A 21,342-nucleotide genomic window follows, 5' to 3' on the forward strand; every position below is an offset into this window, starting at 1 on the left:
CCTCACGTACCACACATAGGTTGATTTTTTATTCCGGCAAATACAGCACATCAACCTGTCTAACGCATGGCAGCGAGTGCCTGCCTCGGGCTTCCGCCCAAAAAATGAGCAGCGCGTGGATGTTTGTAATCCTATGGAATCAGTACTACTAGACCAGCTTTCCTATGAAACACTATTCACCTTTCCCATGTTCCGAACAGTTGGAAGGGAAAGAATACCGTAGGAATTGTGTTCCTACGAAAATCCTGCACCAAACCTGTGAACCGAACGCAGCCTTAGCTGTTCTTAATCTAATGTCCCTGGTAAAAATGAAGCCATGCCACTATTATAAGCCATGACAAGTTTAGCCAAATGTTTTTTCCTGTAATTGTTTGAGACTCTGACTGTTTCCTCTGTGACTTTTTGTGCAAACAGGGATATCCAATTCACCTGGTTGCTGTTGTGACCTTTTGGTGCACTGCACAAAACTCTTCTTAAAAGAAGTGACTTTTGTGCTGTTTAACTGGAATGTCAGAATGGAACAGTTGGTTCATTTTGGTGGAACTACACAAAGGAAGATCTGTGTTCCAATCCTCATCATCCATATTGGCGCCATAACCTTCCTTTAGGTAAGAATGATATTTAATGCATGCGTTCATCTCTATTTTCCGACTGCCATGAGTAAACAATGCTGTTTTTTACTAGTACACTTGTACTCCGTCACTGACAAAACCAATTCTGAATTAGAAGGCCAATCATGTACTTGCTTTCACCAACTGGTGAGGAGAAAGAGAAACAGAGCATGAAGAGGAAGAAGAAGAATAATAAACAGTGCCAAGGCGATCTTGCTGAAGCCAGAGGCCTCAGTCGAGGCCATTCAAGGGCTCTGGCAATGACTACCTTACATGTGAGACGATCCTCCAGGGAGCCCTTCCACTTCTGCTGTCTCACTTAATTAATTAGGAGTACTTAAGTACCACTAATTTATTACTGCCTAATTTTCCTGTTGGAGTTAAACAAATCTTTAGTAGGACCCTATGCTGAATCATGTACGTGTGTATGTTTGTCTATGGAGGTGAATCATGTGGTGGAGCAGGGAGGGAATATTATTAGTATCATGACATAATAGTGCTATTGTTTTGCATGTCAATTTATTGCCATTGGTTCAATGAGGCAATGTTTTGTGTATTGTCCATCATGAATTTGATGCTACTGTTTGAGTAATATGCTAATGTCTTCCTATCCTTTCTCACTAAGCTAATGAAGGTTTCACCTTGTTCCTACTTGTGCAAACATGGATCATGTTGTGCCAATCATACATTTTAGTGGAACTACACAAGACAATACAATGAACTGTATCCCAGCCAGTGCTTTAACTCTGCTAGAAGTTCTTGATAATCTTTCGATATAATCTCAGCACTGGTAAACAAGAGTGATTTCAACCATACATTTGAAGTGCACAAAAATATATACTATTGTGTGATTCTAGTGAGTGCTTTATCATCTCTTATGGGACTACATGAATAAGCTTTTTTTCTCAGGTTGGTACGGGCCTAAGGCCTTCATCCATATTAGTTTGCTGTCATCTCTATTTGTATCGTGCTACTGTCATGAGAAACTCTTTTATCTTTGCATGTTAAAGTTTTGCAACCTATGATAAATGGCAATGCTTTGAGTGTTGAGTTGAGCTAATTGGCACTGATTAAATAAACTAATACCTCTCTTTAAGCAAGACTACTATGTTGCTAACTTTACCCATTAAGATAATGAGGGTGCTTCTATTTGTTAGTGTATGTTTCATCAACTAGTCCCACTATTACAGTAATCTCACTCTCTCAATATATGTGCCAACAGGGATGCTCGATTTTGGTGGAACTACACAAAAACTTTGGGTGCTTCATTGCCTCGACAGCTTCCGTCCTTTCCTGTCAGTCGCTAATCTCCGCTTGCTTTCTTCCTTTGCTATCAGTCGCTTCGCTTATCTCGGCTTCCAGTCAAAGGAAATAGTAATTGATATGCTACCTCACACAGATTGGTACTGGTCTTTATCCTGATTATTGTGCCTGTCATATGTATTGGTAATTTGGTATTGTGCTACTGTTTGCCGATTTCATAAAGGAGTAATTTGGAGCCTGAACTCGCAGGCAAATCATTACATCGGGTGATTTCAGTAGACACAAAATGATCAGATGGACAGGTACTTATGCTGCTGCTATGTACTCCAAAGTTCACTCAGACAAGCATCGATGTTGACAAGAAGTGCCTATATTCATTCGAGTATCAACCGGTGTCAACCAATTGTCAAACTCCAAGTATTAGGAGAGTGAACGCCAAAAATATTGCTTGGTGCATAGCCCAGAAAAACGCAGTCCAGTCTTTGGTCCCAACTTGTGCCTTTTGGTTATCGGCACATATGGTAGCGAACTATATGGCATGGAGTCTAAAGATTCCAGACAAGTTGGTTGACGCATATATTCATCTGGCACTTAATCAGTCTGCACGCCAAGGATGCTCCATTTCAGTTGAAGTGCACAAAAAAATTGGGTGGTTCATTTTCTCAACCGCCTCCTTTCTCGTCTGCAATGTAGAATTTTGGCGAGATACAGGACCAAGATGAGCCAGTAAACTAGTTGGATGAAAGTAGTGGCCAAGTTGCTCAAACCTCCCTCGGCACGAGGCCACTATTTGAGGATAAACCTACAAGCAAAGTTCAGATTGTCTGTGCTGCCTCTTATGTACTCGAAAGTTTACTCGTACAAGAACTAATTTTAGCAAGAAGTACCTCAGATTGAACACCATTTACCAGTCTGTACCCTAGGTAATTAAAGTTCGTCCATGGATCATATTGGATGTGATCTCAATCAGTTGGATGCATAAACATACTGAACATGTGTATATCTGAATCTTTTTGTGAATTATGTATGAATATTGTTGTGTGATCTATCAATCATTTGGATGCATAGATATGCTGAGCTTGTGTATATATGAATCTTTTGAGTTGTTGATAGTGAATGTTGGCTATGAATATGAACGTGTCCTGTGAACCTGAGTTTGATATGAATGTTTACCTTTTCTGTTGTATTTGTGTGTGAACTTGTTAGTATGCCTACTGTGGGGTATAAACCGCAGGTCTCTTATAAAAGTAATGTTGTGTCCAATTTATATTTCCCTTCTAACCACATTATATATATTTATATTATTACTATTATCGTATATTTTATAGAGACTTATATATACATTATAAAAACATCCCACGTGTTATTAACTTATAAAAGTAAAAGTTTAACGGAAGTTGGCAAGGAAAATCCTGGTTGTTTTTGACTCACAGGCAAGGAAAATCCTGGTGATTGCGTACAAAAGCTGCGAAGATTTGAAGGACCAATTTAATAATAACGCGCTCATTTTTATTTTGAGCAATAACTCGCTAATTTCTTAATTATATATGTATATAATGTGTCTCTCCAGTTTATTCTTTGATATTAATTGCTCCTTCTAACATAACATTATATATATATAACGAGCCCACCTAATACGTGTATTTCAAGGAAGTGCAAATGGGCTGGGATTTCTTAGAAAATATAAATGGGCCTGATTGACGCGAAATTATTTGTTCACCCAGCCCAGCAAATGGACTGTACATTGTAGAAAACATGGGTTAAATATATGCCACATTTTTGCAGGCTGACATGTGGGCCAATAGGTCGAAGCCTACGCAGGGCGTTGTCAACTTGGTCAACAAATGATTGTGTCATCCACAGCCATTGGATTTATATCCAACGGTCGGCATGCACCTTCAATCTCTCGTCTTCTTCCTCCAGCCTCGCCGGGGCCGCCTGGTCCGGCCTCCGGCGGCTAGCGGCTCTGCTTAGCACGCATCACTGCGAAGCGCTACCCCACCGCCGGCCAGGCTATCCCTCCACCCCTCGACACCTCCTGTTATTCTCCACAGACTACAGCCCCACGCCGCAACAGAACCAGTTATAACCCTTCTCCTCCTCTCAATCTGCGACTCCACTGCCGCGTTTTCCCATCTCCGAGTCGTTCCCGTCCGGGGCCTCGCCGTCATCCACCACCTCACTGCGTTTGGTGTGGCGTGGTCAACAAACGAGAGTCATCGGAAGAGGACTGTACGTGAAGAGCCTGACGGCTGGGACCCATGAGGTCCATGGTCGCACGCAAGGAAAGTTCCTCCTTATTAAGCTGAAAAAAATGTTTCCTCCACCTGACAGCTGGGACCCACCGGCTGTATCTTCGCACGGAAGGAAGTGCCTCCTTGTTTTGTGAAAAAATTATTCATCCCGTTGACAGCTGGGACCCGTCAGATTTGGTGACTGACTTGTGGGCCTACTAAGCGGATGTGTATGCACGGCTTTGTCAACTTAATCAACAAATGATTCTAGCAGCTGGACCGTTGGATGTTAATCCAACAGCCGTGCTCCTTCTTCAACCTCTGTTCTTGCTCCTGTCTCCCGTGGGCGGCACCGCGGCTGTGCTGCCGTGCACCCGAACCAATGAAGTTTCCCACTCCTCTCCATCTGTGACTCCACTGCCCCGTCTTCCCCATCTCCAGGTCGTTCCAGTCTGGGTGCGCTCGGCACGGTGTGGTCAACGTGGTCAACAACCGAGAGTCATCGGAAGATGACTGTATGTGAGAGGCTGACAGTGGGGACGCACCACGCCCATGGACGCATGCATGCAACGGAACGCGGCGAGGTCAACGTGGTCAAGGAACGACTTCCATCGGAAGTATACTGTACGTGGAGAGTCTCAGCTGGGTCCACGGCCGCAGCAAGTAAGTGCCTCCTTATTACGCGGAAAATAATGATTCCTCCAACTGACAGCAGGGACCCACTGGACGGGCCACCGTATTTTGCGAAAAAACGTTTGCCCCCTGACTGCTGGGACCCACCTGACAAGTCCGAGGCGAGGCGGAGGACGCCGGTGCCGGCGTTTAGCGTGTACCGCAGATGGCGGCCGACATCGTCTAGTTAGCTAAGAGTAAGTTAGTACTTGTACGCTACTAGAGTATTAGTGGAAGTAGATAGTTAACTTGGCTATGATGGTTGTCAACGTGGAAGTTCAGTACTCTATATGTGGATCAGACATGTTACTTTGCTCTGAATGTTGAACTTTCCGTTTGAACATATGGAATGGGCTGTTATTTTTTTTAATGGGTTGTATTTGTCCTCCACGGGTTTAGAGGCTGACTTGTGGGCCTACCAAGTTGACGCGTACACAATCAGGAGATGATTGTACGTGGAGAGGATGACAGCAGGGACCCGCCAAGGTCATGGCAGTACGCAAGCGAAGTGCCTCCTTATTTCAATCCAATAAAAAAATGGCTCCTCATAATGGATTTCTGACATCTGGGTCCCATGCCATTGTCAACGTAGTCAATAAACGAGAGAGTTGCACAACGAGCGGGTGACATCAGGGACCCAGCAGCTCGCCCAGTTATTTTTGTTTTGGGTTAATTTGATAAATGCCACTCCAAATCTGGTGTTTCTAAGAAATGCCATTGCAATTTCCAAACTTTGAAAAATGCCATTTCATGCCATCCCTACTGGCATTTTTCGAAGTCTGGAGTGGCGTTTTTCAAAGTTTGCAAATTGCAGTGGCGTTTTCCAAAGTTTGCAAAAATTACAGTGGCATTTTTCAAAGTTTGGAAATTGCAGTGGCATTTTTATGAATCGCCATATTTGTTGTGGCATTTATCTAATTTGTTTTTGAGTCGGAAGGAGGGTGTCAACTAGGCTGTGCGGGGCACTCTGGCATGTCTAGACAGCCTTCTCTTTTATGTTTACCACAGACCAGCCCAGTAGTTTTTTTTCTTTCTGAAAATGGCTAGCCTGGTTTTTTTGTGATTTGCCAAGTAAGTCGCTTTGTCAGGCCTATTGGGCTGCAAATCTTTCAAGACGAGGAGAGCTTCATTCGGCTGGACGAGAAAATGGCCTATCACTAATGAGAAATGGGTTGTACATTTTTAAAACACATCAAACCGGCAATTACTTTCAAATTTCTTTTTTTCATTTCAAGATTTTAAATCGCATTAATTTTAATGCGTGGACAATTTGTTGGATTTTATATTGATATACATTTATTTTTAAAATCAGTTTGAATGTGACTCGAAATTTCGGGATTAAAAACAGTTCGGACCGCACCGAAATATGCAACATTTCGTATAATTTTTTAACCGTGGCCACAACATGGGCAGTAATGCTAACAAAAAGAATATGGGCTCCAAAAAAACCTTCAGAATTAGCAAATGGGCTGTAAATTATTAGAAATAATGGCAGATGGGTTGTATGCTGTTTTCTACAGATTTGAGGCTTTCCTAAAAAAAAGGTTGACGCACAAGCAGTGACTGTTGGATGTCCATCCAACGGCCGTTGTGCTTCTTCAATCTCTGCTCTTCCTGCTTCAGCCGCTCAAACAAGCGCCGGCAGGACTGCCTGCTCCCTCCTCCCCGCGGCCAGCTGTGCTGCCTCGCAGGCTTCACCGCCCCACCGTACTCCCATTGCTTGCCTAGCCATCCCTCTACTCACCCACACCTGTTGTTATTCTCCGGCGACGGCAGACGAACCAGTAAACCCTCATATAGTCGTACTCCCCTCCGCGTGGGAAACAACTGTCGAGTCTTCCCTGCCTCCGTGTCGTTCCCTTCCTAGGCCTCGCCGTCGTCCACCGCCCTGGTGCTCCCGGCGCGGCCTGGTCAACGTGGTCAACGACCGACATGCATCTGAAGTGGACTGTACGTGGAGAGGCTGACAGCTGGGTCCACGGCCGCACGCAAGGAAATGCCTCCTTATTACGCGCAAATTAATGATTCCTCCACCTGACATCTGGGACCCACCGAAAGGGCCTCTGTATTTCGTGAAAAAAAAGTTACCGCCGCTGACAGCTCGGACCCACCAGCTATATCTTCGCACGCAAGGAAGTGCGTCCTTATTACGCACAAAAAAATGAATACTACCCCTGCTAGGTGGGACCCAGTATAGTGACAGGCTGACTTGTGGGCCTACTAAGTTGACGGGGACGGAGGGCTTTGTCAACTTAGTCAATATGCACGATTCTAGCTCTAGTGACCGTATGATGTCCATCCAACGGCCGTAGTGCTTCTTCAACCTCTGGTCTTGTTGCTCCAGCCGCCCAAAGCAGCGCCGGTCGTGCTGCATGCTCCTGCCTCCCGTGGCCGGCTGTGCTGCCGCGGAAACTCACCGCCCCCTACTATTCCCACCGCTGGCCAGGCCCTGCGACGACGGCAGCCTCACATCGCAGCCGAACCAGTGAACCCTCGTACTCCTCTCCGCGTGGGCTTCCACTGCTGCGTCTTCCCCGGCTCCGCGTCATCCCCTTCCTAGGCCTCGCCGTCGTCCACCGCCCTGGTGCTCTCGGCGCGGCATGGTCAACGTGGTCAAGGAACGGCTTCCATCGGACGTGGACTGTACATGGAGAGGCTGACAGCTGGGTCCACAGCCGCAGCAAGGAAGTGCCTCCTTATTATGCGCGAAATAATTATTCCTCCAGCTGACAGCGGGGACCCACCGGACGGGCCACCGTATTTCACGAAAAAAACGTTTCCCCCTGACTGCGGGGACCCACCAGCTACATCTTCGCACGCAAGGAAGTGCGTCCGGGCAAAAAAAACGATTCGCCCCCCTGACTGCTGGGACCCACCAGCTACATCTTCGCAGGCAAGGAAGTGCCTGACAGTCGGGACCCACCTGGTCGAAGCGTACATAGCATTGTCATTCTGGTCGTGAACATGTACGTACATACTGGTCGATGTAGAGGCGTGCACGTGTCGTAGTAGAGGCGCGCACATAGCATGTACACATACGTACAACGGCCAGTGTGCAAGAAAGAAAATACGGCCACGTACGTACATACGGGCAGGGTCTCGAACGCCTACTCGCGCATACGTACGGCCAGGGCTCGTGTACATGGCTGGGTCGGAACAGAGAAACAGCGTCGTCGTCGTGTTCATGGGGAGCCAACCGGCTGGTCGGAACGAAATGCGTCGTCGTGTTCATCGGGAGGGCTTGGATGGAACAGCCGATGGAAACGAGGCCTGGCGTACCGTAGAACGGAGGAAACGGCCTTGTGTTCGACCGGCCACGTTTGAAGCGGGATCCTGTTCATCGGGAGGGGTCTGGCGTATCGCAAAACGGAGGAAACGGACCTCCTACGGTCGAAACGGGGGTCCTGTTGATCGGGAGGGGTGTGGCGTACCGCAAAACGAAGGAAACGAACTTGTGTTGGAGCGCTACGGTCGAAATGGGGGTCCTGTTCATCGGGAGGGGTGTGGCGTACCGCAAAACGGGACTCCACGAGATACTGTTCATCTCCACCGTCGACCCCCTCCAGCCTCCACGGGCTACTGTTCATCCACCGTCGACCTCCTCCAGCCTCCACCTGCGACTATTCATCCACGGGCTCCTGTTCATCCAGCCTCCACCACACGCTACTCCACCGGCTACTGTTCAACCAGCCCTCTCCACGGGCTCCTGTTCAACCACCCCTCCACGGGCTACTGTTCATCCAGCCCTCCACCGTCTACTGTTCATTCTGCCCTCCACGGGTGGTCCTGTTCATCCTGCCCTCCACGGGGTCCTGTTCATCCAGCCCCAACCGGCTCGATCGATCGGGGTCCTGTTCATCCAGAGGCAACACCACGGGGTCTTGTTCATCCACCCCACCAGGAACTGTTCATCCAAACCCCCCAGCAATGCTCACTGTTCATCCAGAGGCAGCATCGATCGGCTTCATTTAGCAGCAGTAGCGAAGGAATCGCTCGATTGGGTTCAGTTAACAGCCATCGATCGATCGCTCGGGTTCAGTAACGCGTAGCCTGCAGTGCAATCACTCGGATTCAGTTAGAGCCCAACGCCTCGCTCGGGTTCAGTTAGAGCCCAATGCCTCGCACCCACGCGCGTGCGTGTACGAGAGAAACGTGCATCGCTCGGCCCCGACCACCCACCATAACCGGGAACACCCCGATATTTTCCTCGCCCTCGCTTCTACCACGGTTTTTTCCGTCATGGACGGCCGAAAGAATGTCATGCAGCTGCGTCTCCGGCCCGCCCAGGACGAAAAGCCCATTTTCTGTCATGATTTTTTGTCATAGAAGTAGGACCCCACCACATCTATGATGATACCGGGTTTTGTCACAATTATCGTCATAGAAGTGTCATAAGTATGACAGAAAAAAATTTCATTCGGCCCAAAATGTCACGGATGTGTCTTTTTTTTAGTGATTGTCACGTAGCTGTCCATTGTCATAGTAGGGGCCAGTTCTTTTGGGCGGCTTAAAAAATAAGCTGCCTCTCCCCAGCTTAAAAAATAAGCCGGTCCCCAAAAAAATTGAGACTTCTAAATTAGTTATCCCATAACTAGTTCAAAAGCCCCAATGAATGACGAAGACGGCTTATGGGAAATGCTGAGGAGAAGGCGGCTTATTTTTTATGCCGCCAAAAGAACTGGCCCTAGGTCTCCCAGATCAGATTAACCCAAGGGATGTTGTGACTGTTATAAAATTTATGTAAATTTTTCATGAGAAGGGACTTGTTTTGCACATTCAAATTCAGAACTCATAGTCCCCCTTGATTTTTTGGTCTACACTATATTCCACGCCACCATAGCCGTTTGTGGTCTTCCAAGTAAGGACCCCTCGAAAGGCAGTGTCTCAAAATCACTCGACAATACTTGCTTCTTTGCCAATTTTCTTCATGTGATATGTTGATCTCCCTGAAACCATCAAATGGCGAATAAAGTACTCCCTCCGATCCGAATTAATTGACACGGCCTCTATATAATGTAATTCTAATTGGAGGGAGTAGCTCGTAATTTAGTTAGGGAGGTTTGCGTAAGTAAAACCTGGTTGGGCCAACCGCCGGAGTGTATTTTTGGCCCTCTCACCTACAAAGGATACCTAATATTTGAGTAATACAGGCAATCTTTCCATTAAAACAAAGAGGGGGCGTACCTTTTTTGTGTGTTCGGGCATGCATTTGTTTTATGGGCAATTTATAGTTGATTGTTTTTATTGCCGAGAACAAACCAGCGATTGGCTAGTTAGAAGGGTGGTAGTAACTACAGCCCATCTGGGATTAAACCGCAAGTTTGACGTTTTGATGTATCATTAGTGCCGATTATTCTTTCAGCGGGAGGCGACCAGAATCTTTGAAGCTCCGCAACTTCGACCCGGTCTTGAGTAGTGGCTTGAGTCCATACATCTATGTTGTACTTTTCTTTTCTTTCGGTTGAGCTTGGGAAAAACTAAAACTAAATATATTTTGGTTTTCTGGTTTCCAATTTTTTTATATACTAGTTATACACTCCATTGGTAAAGTTTAAATATAAATATATTTTGGTTTTCTGGTTTCCAATTTTTTTAATACTACTCCCTCTGTCCCATGATATCAAAAACACTCTTATATTATAGGACGGAGGGAGTAGTTACATACTCCATAGTTCCACAAATTATATACATACAATTCTAATGTCCTGAATGTGCATCCGGCACTATTTGCACATTCATAAGATGAAGAATGCAGAAATTCAAATTTAGGATTAGCACAATTCTTGCTCCAAGATTCATGCATGGAAGGGTCTTTTTTGTGTATGTATAAAATGATTTGTTCTTCGTTTTTGGAGTGTGGTACCAACCATTTGAACTCCAACAAGCAGCAGGTCTTGATGTAAGCCAAAATTTCCATTTCACCAGAGCCTTGTGTTTCAGTGACCCGCAAAATGGAAAAAGGATTGTGTTTCAGTGTATTTTACATCTCTGTACAGTGCACACATGATCGAATTGTGCTAAAATGCTCTCAACACACTTCATTAACCATGCATTTTTCCTTGGTTCCTTAAACATACAAAAAGAGCACTAAAAATATGTCTCCAAGTCTTTGCCAAATTCCTAAAGCTTCTTTCTAGGTGTAGTGCTGATTTCTCGTTGAACAAGACAAAGAGCTTGACTTCCTCTCCATCAGTTTGGTCACTCACTGAGAGATGGCACAAGTCCAAACACCTTCAGGTCAGACATACCATATCCGAAGCAGCATTTTATCTATTCTCCGTTTGCATCAATCACACTTGAGCAACACTGTCATCTTGTCCATCACTCGTCGGTGTAACACGTCGTAGTTCATCAAGTACCTCAATAAAATCATCTGGCGGGGGACATGAGAATTCAAGTACCTTTCGAGAGTGAGGATGCTTGAATCTGAAAAGGAAACAAGAACCAAAAGTCAAATGCAAGAAAAATATCCTAAAAGAAAATTGAGACCCGAAAAAAATGTTAGTAAGATGCATCTTGGATACTACCTACCCAAGCAATGCAGCGTGGAGACATGGCCTGTCTATCTTCGATACCAGATTTGAAAGATCGCCATGATATTTTGAAGGAGTTCTGGGTCTCAAAAACAGAATTTTTGATGTGGAATGCTACCTAGCATATTTATCAATGTAATCTTCTTTATTGTGGCATGAATGTTCAGATCCGAAAGATTCAAAACAAAAGTTTAATATTGACATAAAAATAACAATACTTCAAGCATACTAACAAAGTAATCATGTCTTCTCAAAACAACATGGCCAAAGAAAGCTATCCCTACAAAATCATATAGTCTGGCTATGCTCTATCTTCATCACACAAAATATTTAAATCATGCACAACCCCGATGACAAGCCAAGCAATTGTTTCATACTTTTGATGTTCTCAAACTTTTTCAATCTTCACGCAATACATGAGCGTGAGCCATGGACATAGCACTATAGGTGGAATAGAATGGTGGTTGTGAAGAAGACAAAAAAGGAGAATATAGTCTCGCATCAACTAGGCGTATCAACGGGCTATGGAGATGCCCATCAATAGATATCAATGTGAGTGAGTAGGGATTGCCATGCAACGGATGCACTAGAGCTATAAGTGTATGAAAGCTCAACAAAAGAAACTAAGTGGGTGTGCATCCAACTCGCTTTCTCACGAAGACCTAGGGCATTTTGAGGAAGCCCATCATTGGAATATGCAAGCCAAGTTCTATAATGAAAGATTCCCACTAGTATATGAAAGTGACAACATAGGAGACTCTCTATCATAAAGATCATGGTGCTACTTTGAAGCATAAGTGTGGTAAAAGGATAGTAGCATTGTCCCTTCTCTCTTTTTCTCTCATTATATATATATATATATATATAGGGATGCTATTCATCACCCAGGGTGCAGAATAAGTTATTCTTCACCCGAGGTAATCTTACAATCACTTCATAATTAAATTACATTTGGAATTCAAATAGTTACATTCCTATTGATTCAGTACGTAAATTTTAGTATAAAACAATAATAATATAGGTCATAAGACAAGAAAATTTGGAGTTTATGTATATTTTACACTATGTTTTTACGTTTGTAATTTTACATAACATAAAATATTTTTTACGGCAATTATATATTTTCTTACGGTCTCTTTTTATGTAAGAAATAAGACAAAACTTACGAAATGTAAAATTACAGTGCATTGGTGATAAAATAGAGGGGGTGAAGAATAACTATTCCTCACCCCGGGTGACGAATAGTCTTTGGGCCTTTTCTCTCTCTTTGTTTTAGTCCGAAGTCTCATCCCGACTTGTGGGGGAATCATAGTCTCCATCATCCTTTCCTCACTGGGACAATGCTCTAATAATGATGATCATCACACTTTTATTTACTCACAACTCATGAATTACAACTCGATACTTAGAACAAAATATGACTCTATATGAATGCCTCCGGTGGTGTACCGGGATGTGCAATGACTCATGAGTGACATGTATGAAAGAATTATGAACGGTGGCTTTGCCACAAATACGATGTCAACTACATGATCATGCAAAGCAATATGACAATGATGGAGCGTGTCATAATAAACGGAACAGTGGAAAGTTGCATGGAAATATATCTCGGAATGGCTATGGAAATGCATAATAGGTAGGTATGGTGGTTGTTTTGAGGAAGGTATATGGTGGGTGTATGGTACCGGCAAAAGTTGCGCGGCACAAGAGAGGCTAGCAATGGTGGAAGGGTGAAAGTGCGTATAATCCATGGACTCAACATTAGTCATAAAGAACTCATATACTTATTGCAAAAATCTATTAGTTATCGAAACAAAGTACTACGCGCATGCTCCTAGGGGGATAGATTGGTAGGAAAAGACCATCGCTCGTCCCCGACCGCCACTCATAAGGAAGACAATCAATAAATAAATCATGCTCCGACTTCATCACATAACGGTTCACCATACGTGCATGCTACGGGAATCACAAACTTTAACACAAGTATCTCTCAAATTCACAACTACTCCACTAGCATGACTCTAATATCACCATCTTCATATCTCAAAACAATTATCAAGTATCAAACTTCTCTTAGTATTCAATGCACTTTATATGAAAGTTTTTATTATACCTATCTTGGATGCTCATCACATTAGGACCAATTTCATAACCAAAGCAATTACCATGTTGTTTAGGACTCTCAAAATAATATAAGTGAAGCATGAGAGTTCATCTATTTGTACAAAATAAAACCACCGTCGTGCTCTGAAAGGATATAAGTGAAGCACTAGAGCAAATGACAAACTACTCCGAAAGATATAAGTGAAGATCAATGAGTAGTCGAATAATTATGCAACTATGTGAAGACTCTCTAACATTTAATAATTTCAGATCTTGGTATTTTATTCAAACAGCAAGCAAAACAAAAGAAAATAAAATGACGCTCCAAGCAAAACACATATCATGTGGTGAATAAAAATATAGCTCCAAGTAAAGTTACCGATGAAAAAAGACGAAAGAGGGGATGCCTTACGGGGCATCCCCAAGCTTAGGCTCTTGGTTGTCCTTGAATATTACCTTGGGGTTCCTTGGGAATCCCCAAGTTTAGGCTCTTGCCACTCCTTATTCCATAGTCCATCAAATCTTTACCCAAAACTTGAAAACTTCACAACACAAAACTTAACAGAAAATCTCGTGAGCTCCGTTAGCGAAAGAAAACAAAACACCACTTCAAGGTACTGTAATGAACTCATTGTTTATTTGTATTGGTGTTAAATCTACTGTATTCCAACTTCTCTATGGCTTATAAACTATTTTACTAACCGTAGATTCATCAAAATAAGCAAACAACACACGAAAAACAGAATCTGTCAAAAACAGAACAGTCTGTAGTAATCTGCATCAAACGCAAACTTCTGGAACTCAAAAAATTCTACCAAAATAGCAAGACCTAGATAATTTGATTATTGATCTGCTGCAATTGGAATAAGTATTTTATCACGTTCTGGTGATTTTAAACAATTGTTTTCGTGAACAGAAAGTTTCTGGAATTTTCAGCAAGATCAAATAACTATCATCCAAGAAGATCCTATAGGTCTTACTTGGCACAAACACTAATTAAAACATAAAATCACATCTAACCAGAGGCTAGATAGAATATTTATTACTAAACAGGAGCAAAAAGCAAGAAACTAAAAATAAAATTGGGTTGCCTCCCAACAAGCGCTATCGTTTAATGCCCCTAGCTAGGCATGATGATTTCAATGATGCTCGCATAAAAGATAAGAATTGAAACATAAAGAGAGCATCATGAAGAATATGACTAGCATATTTAAGTCTAACCCACTTCCTATGCATAGGGATTTTGTGAGCAAACAACTTATGGGAACAATAATCAACTAGCATAGGAAGGCAAAACAAGCATAACTTTAAAACTTTAAGCACATAGAGAGGAAACTTGGTATTATTGCAATTCCTACAAGCATAAATTCCTCCCTCATAATAATTTTCAGTAGCATCATGAATAAATTCAACCATATAAACAGCACATAAAGCAGTATTTTCATGATGCACAAGCATAGAAATTTTATTACTCTCCACATAAGCAAATTTCTTCTCATGAATAGTAGTGGGAGCAAACTCAACAAAATAATTATCATGTGAAGCATAATCCAATTGAAAATTAAAATAATGATGACAAGATTCATGGTTATCTTTATTCTTTATAGCATACGTTTCATCACAATAATCATCATAAATAGTAGGAATGCTTTCATCATAATAAATTTGCTTATCAAAACTTGGGGGACTAAACATATCATCTTCATCAAACATAGCATCCCCAAGCTTGTGGCTTTGCATATCATTAGCATCATGGGTATTCAAAGAATTCATACTAAAAACACTGCAATCATGCTCATCATTCACATATTTTATGCCAAGCATTCTATGTAATTCTTCTTCTAGTACTTGAGCACAATTTTCCTTCCCATCATTTTCACGAAAGATATTAAAAAGATGAAGCATATGAGGCACCCTTAATTCCAAATTTTTTTTAGTTTTATTTTATAGACTAAACTAGTGATAAAACAAGAAACAAAAAGATTCGATTGCAAGATCTAAAGATATACCTTCAAGCACTCACCTCCCCGGCAACGTCGCCAGAAAAGAGCTTAGTTGACGGGGTGTGAGTGTCGCTTACCTAGCATCCCCGGCAACGGCGCCAGAAAAGAGCTTGATGTCTACTACGCAACCTTCTCCTTGTAGACGTTGTTGGGCCTCCAAGTGCAGAGGTTTGTCTGACAGTAGCAAATTTCCCTCAAGTGGATGACCTAAGGTTTATCAATCCGTGGGAGGCATAGGATGAAGATGGTCTCTCTCAAGCAACCCTGCAACCAAATAACAAAGAGTCTCTTGTGTCCCCAACACACCCAATACAATGGTAAGTTGTATAGGTGCACTAGTTCGGCGAAGAGATGGTGATACAAGTGCAAAATGGATGGTAGATATAGGTTTTTATAATCTGAAAATATAAAAACAGCAAGGTAACTAATAATAAAAGTGAGCACAAACGGTATTGCAATGCGTTGAAACAAGGCCTAGGGTTCATACTTTCACTAGTGCAAGTTCTCTCAACAATAATAACATAATTGGATCATATAACTATCCCTCAACATGCAAAAAAGAGTCACTCCAAAGTCACTAATAGCGGAGAACAAACGAAGAGATTATGGTAGGGTACGAAACCACCTCAAAGTTATTCTTTCTGATCGATCTATTCAAGAGTCCATAGTAAAATAACACGAAGCTATTCTTTCCGTTCGATCTATCATAGAGTTCGTACTAGAATAACACCTTAAGACACAAATCAATCAAAACCCTAATGTCACCTAGATACTCCAATGTCACCTCAAGTATCCGTGGGTATGATTATACGATATGCATCACACAATCTCAGATTCATCTATTCAACCAACACAAAGAACTTCAAAGAGTGCCCCAAAGTTTCTACCGGAGAATCAAGACGAAAACGTATGCCAACCCCTATGCATAGGTTCATGGGCGGAACCCGCGAGCTGATCACCAAAACATACATCAAGTGAATCAATAGAATAACCCATTGTCACCACGGTTATCCCACGCAAGACATACATCAAGTGTTCTCAAATCATTAAAGACTCAATCCGATAAGATAACTTCAAAGGGAAAACTCAATCCATTACAAGAGAATAGAGGGGGAGAAACATCATAAGATCCAACTATAATAGCAAAGCTCGCGATACATCAAGATCGGATCAGCTCAAGAACACGAGAGAGAGATCAAACACATAGCTACTGGTACATACCCTCAGCCCCGAGGGTGAACAACTCCCTCCTCGTCATGGAGAGTGCCGGGATGATGAAGATGGCCACCAGTGAGGGATCCCCCCTCCGGCAGGGTGCCGGAACAGGGTCCCGATTGGTTTTTGGTGGCTACAGAGGCTTGCAGCGGCGGAACTCCCGATCTCTTCTGTTCCCCGATGGTTTTAGGGTATATTGATATATATAGGAGGAAGAAATACGTCAGGGGAGCCACGAGGTGCCCACGAGGGTGGAGGGCGCGCCCAGGGGGCGGGCGCGCCCCCCTGCCTCGTGCCTTCCTCGTTGATTCCCTGACGTGTACCCCAAGTCCCCTGGATTGCTTCCGTTCCAAAAATAACTCTCCCGAAGGTTTCATTCCGTTTGGACTCCGTTTGATATTCCTTTTCTGCGAAACACTGAAACAAGGGAAAACATAAACTGGCACTAGGCTCTGGGCTCTGGGTTAATAGGTTAGTCCCAAAAATAATATAAAAGTGTTTAATAAAGCCCATAAACATCCAAAACAGATAATATAATAGCATGGAACAATCAAAAATTATAGATACGTTGGAGACGTATCAGGGGACAGAAGCAATTTACCCCCAAAGTAAAAACAGTAAACATGATACGGGCGATGCATATCCCTAAAAGGGAGTGCAAACGCACACTACGAGATGACTACGCCATAAAACTGGTCGCCCCAAAATGTACCCCATGGGCGGCCTGCTCAATCACTTTTGATCGCAAGGACCACCCAACCAGTATCCGTCACGGAGGTTTGGCAGCTCTGGTCCTCGATCCAATTGTCGGCGGATTCCATCTCACGCGTGTCCTTATGGACGGCGGCAGTAATATCAATCTACTCTATCAAGACACTGCCCGCAAGATGGGCATTGACCCTTCAAGGATCAAGCCCACCACAACTACCTTCAAGGGAGTAATACCAGCGTCAAAGCTCACTGCACAGGCTCAATCGCATTAGAGGTCGTCTTCGGTTCATCGGAAAACTTCCGAAGCGAAAACTTGATCTTCTATATTGTCCCGTTCCGCAGTGGCTACCATGCACTGCTCGCGCGGACCGCTTTTGCTCATTTCAATGCGGTCCCACGGTACACCTATATAAAGCTTAAGATGCCCGGTTCACGCGGTGTCATAATGATCAACGGAAACACGGAACGTTCTCTCCATACTGAGGAGCATGCCGCAGCAATCGCAGCTGAAGCACAAACCGGCCCCGTCAAGCCGCATATCTCATCGGTCATTAAGCCGCTGGCATCTACTACACAGGACCGGTCAATTTCGGAGCTGGATTAGCAGTTCCGCCTCCGTCATTCGCCTCTCATACCCATGAAATTCGTACCGCGCATGCATAATTATGCACTTAATACCTTGGTCATCGGCAGAGGCACAATATGGACAGGACTACAGTGCGGTTCGCCCGGACTACAACCCTTTTCTCTTTTCTAACTATTTTCTTATCTTTTGCCATAGGTAAATCAAAGCCTGTTCGTCCTATGGAACTACAAGGACTCTTTCTGAGTCCGGTTTCGTACAAATAACCGAAGATTACTCCTTTTTAAGGAATCCTTTTCTCTGAGGCAAAGGCAGCACAGATGTGCGACAGGAGGTCCAAAAGATTTTTTGTAGACCAAACACTCTATTTGACACCTGTATAAAGCCTTTTTCCCTCAACCTTCGACCCCTGGCATGTAAAATGTCCTGGGTGGTGGTGTCATAATCTGTAAAGATTGCGTTCGATGTATCAATCAGATTCTAGTGAACACAATCCGTCCTCAGTATTTGCTTTTTCGCATAAAACTGTTTTCTGCTTGTTCGGTTGTTTCACGCACATACCTCGGCACAAATTGCTAGGGGCTCGATGCGGCAACATATGGGTTTCCGAAAAAAGTCCGAACAGCTCTATAGCATACTTCGGCGTCACGAGTTTGGCATTATATGCATCAGCTCCGAATCATGCCTTTGGTCAATAGTTGGGTTGCCCGGCTCCTATGCTTACTACCTTACGTTCCGTCTTATTGGCTAGGGTAGTAAAGGGAGAACTACTGCGATTGTGTTTCCGGTTCACCTGGTTAAGCACCACAGTAGAGAAAGCCGAAAACTGACTGTCATGATGCGGCGAGAGCTGGTCAACCACTCGGCGACTAATTAGAATCTTTTGCGATTCCTTCTGTATTACACGAAGGACTGTTTTTCTGGTCAACTATGTAACGCAACCGTATTCGGATAACCGCGTACATACCAGGGGCTACATCGTAGACCCACCGTAAAACTCCTATGGCTAAGTGAAGGTGTTAAAGCCCTATAGTCTGATTGCCTAGTTCGCCGCACCGAAACCTCCATTCCGGACCAAGACATTGGGTCAAGAGTGATCAGGTGCTATTCCTAACACCCCCGTATTATATGCGAGGGGGCTGAAGCCGACGACTGGCAAACTTTCAGATTATAAGAAAACGCCCACACAGGAGGAAATAAATTTCAGTCAAAAGGTATAAATCTAACACAGCCTTAATGTATCATAATATTATTCTCACAATTTCGGTACATTTATTCAAACATAATATCCTTCGAGCATTGACCCTCTATCAAGCAGGCGCCCTCTAGGACGTCCTCCAAATAATGCTCCGGCGTGTGATGGTCCTTGCCTCCGGGCGGACCCTGGGTTGCAACATCGGTGGCCTTCATCTTTGCCCAGTACATCTTGACGCGGGCGAAGGCCATCCGGGCACCTTCTATGCACACTGACCGCTTGACGGAGTCAATACGCGACACTGCATCGACAAGCCGCTGCACCAAACTAAAATAACTACTCGGAACTGTTAGAATAAATCCGAGGCCACCGTCGATCTACCGAGGACCAAGCAATCACACGAGCACGACACCGAGATTTGTTAACCAGGTTCACCTATATGACTACATCCCCGGGGCCTGACTATGGGCGCTCCTTCCCATGACACCGCTACAATACCGCACCCGGTCGCCCTGGACGCCGGCACATGCCTCCGGCTTCCCCTGCGTTCCGGTGCTATTATGTTGGCTTAGGTGAAGGAAATATGCCCTAGAGGCAATAATAAAGTATTATTTATTTCCTTATATCATGATAAATGTTTATTATTCATGCTAGAATTGTATTAACCGGAAACATAATACATGTGTGAATACATAGACAAACAGAGTGTCACTAGTATGCCTCTACTTGACTAGCTCGTTAATCAAAGATGGTTATGTTTCCTAGCCATAGACATGAGTTGTCATTTGATTAACGGGATCACCTCATTAGGAGAATGACGTGATTGACTTGACCCATTCCGTTAGCTTAGCACTCGATCGTTTAGTATGTTGCTATTGCTTTCTTCATGACTTATACATGTTCCTATGACTATGAGATTATGCAACTCCCGTTTACTGGAGGAACACTTTGTGTGCTACCAAACGTCACAACGTAACTGGGTGATTATAAATGTGCTCTACAGGTGTCTCCAAAGGTACTTGTTGGGTTGGCGTATTTTGAGATTAGGATTTGTCACTCCGATTGTCGGAGAGGTATCTCTGGGCCCACTCGGTAATGCACATCACTATAAGCCTTGCAAGCATTGTGACTAATGAGTTAGTTGCGGGATGATGTATTACGGAACGAGTAAAGAGACTTGCCGGTAACGAGATTGAACTAGGTATCGAGATACCGACGATCGAATCTCGGGCAAGTAACATACCGATGACAAAGGGAACAACGTATGTTGTTATGCGGTCTGGCCGATAAAGATCTTTGTAGAATATGTAGGAACCAATATGAGCATCCAGGTTCCACTATTGGTTATTGACCGGAGAGGTGTCTCGGTCATGTCTACATAGTTCTCGAACCCGTAGGGTCCGCACGCTTAACGTTACGATGACAGTTATATTATGAGTTTATATGTTTTGATGTATCGAAGGTTTTTCGGAGTCCCGGATGTGATCACGGACATGACAAGGAGTCTCGAAATGGTCGAGACATAAATATTGATATAGTGGAAGCCTATGTTTGGACATCGGAAGTGTTCCGGGTGAAATCGGGATTTTTCCGAAGTACCGAGAGGTTACCGGAACCCCCCGGTAACTTAATGGGCCTTAGTGGGCCTAGGTGGAAGAGAGGAGAGGAGGCCAGGGCAGGGCCGCGCCCCCCTACCCCCCCAGTCCGAATAGGACAAGGAGAGGGGGGCGGCGCCCCCCTTCCTTCCTCCCCTCCACCTCTTCCCTTCTTCCACTCCTAGTCCAACATGGAAAGGGGGGAGTCCTACTCCCGGTAGGAGTAGGACTCCTCCTAGGCGCGCCTCTCCTCCTAGGCCGGCGGCCTCCCCCTTGCTCCTTTATATACGGGGGCAGGGGGGCACCTCTAGACACACAATTGATTGATGATCTTTTAGCCGTGTGCGGTGCCCCCTCCACCATATTACACCTCGATAATATCGTTGCGGAGCTTAGGCGAAGCCCTGCATCGGTAGAACATCATCATCGTCACCACGCCGTCGTGCTGACAAAACTCTCCCTCAACACTCGGCTGGATCGGAGTTCGAGGGACGTCATCGAGCTGAACGTGTGCTGAACTCGGAGGTGCCATGCGTTCGGTACTTGATCGGTCGGATCGTGAAGACGTACGACTACATCAACCGCGTTGTGTTAACGCTTCCGCTTTCGGTCTACGAGGGTACG

General features: G+C 44.2%; 1 pseudogene; it reads right to left on the bottom strand.

Annotated features, from left to right (window-relative positions):
- The window catches only part of LOC123171452 (RNA pseudouridine synthase 2, chloroplastic-like), an 80,431-nt pseudogene that overhangs the window by 25,056 nt on the left and 34,033 nt on the right, over positions 1-21,342 (bottom strand).

This window comes from Triticum aestivum, chromosome 7D, assembly GCF_018294505.1.
Source record: "Triticum aestivum cultivar Chinese Spring chromosome 7D, IWGSC CS RefSeq v2.1, whole genome shotgun sequence".
NCBI lineage: Eukaryota > Viridiplantae > Streptophyta > Magnoliopsida > Poales > Poaceae > Triticum > Triticum aestivum.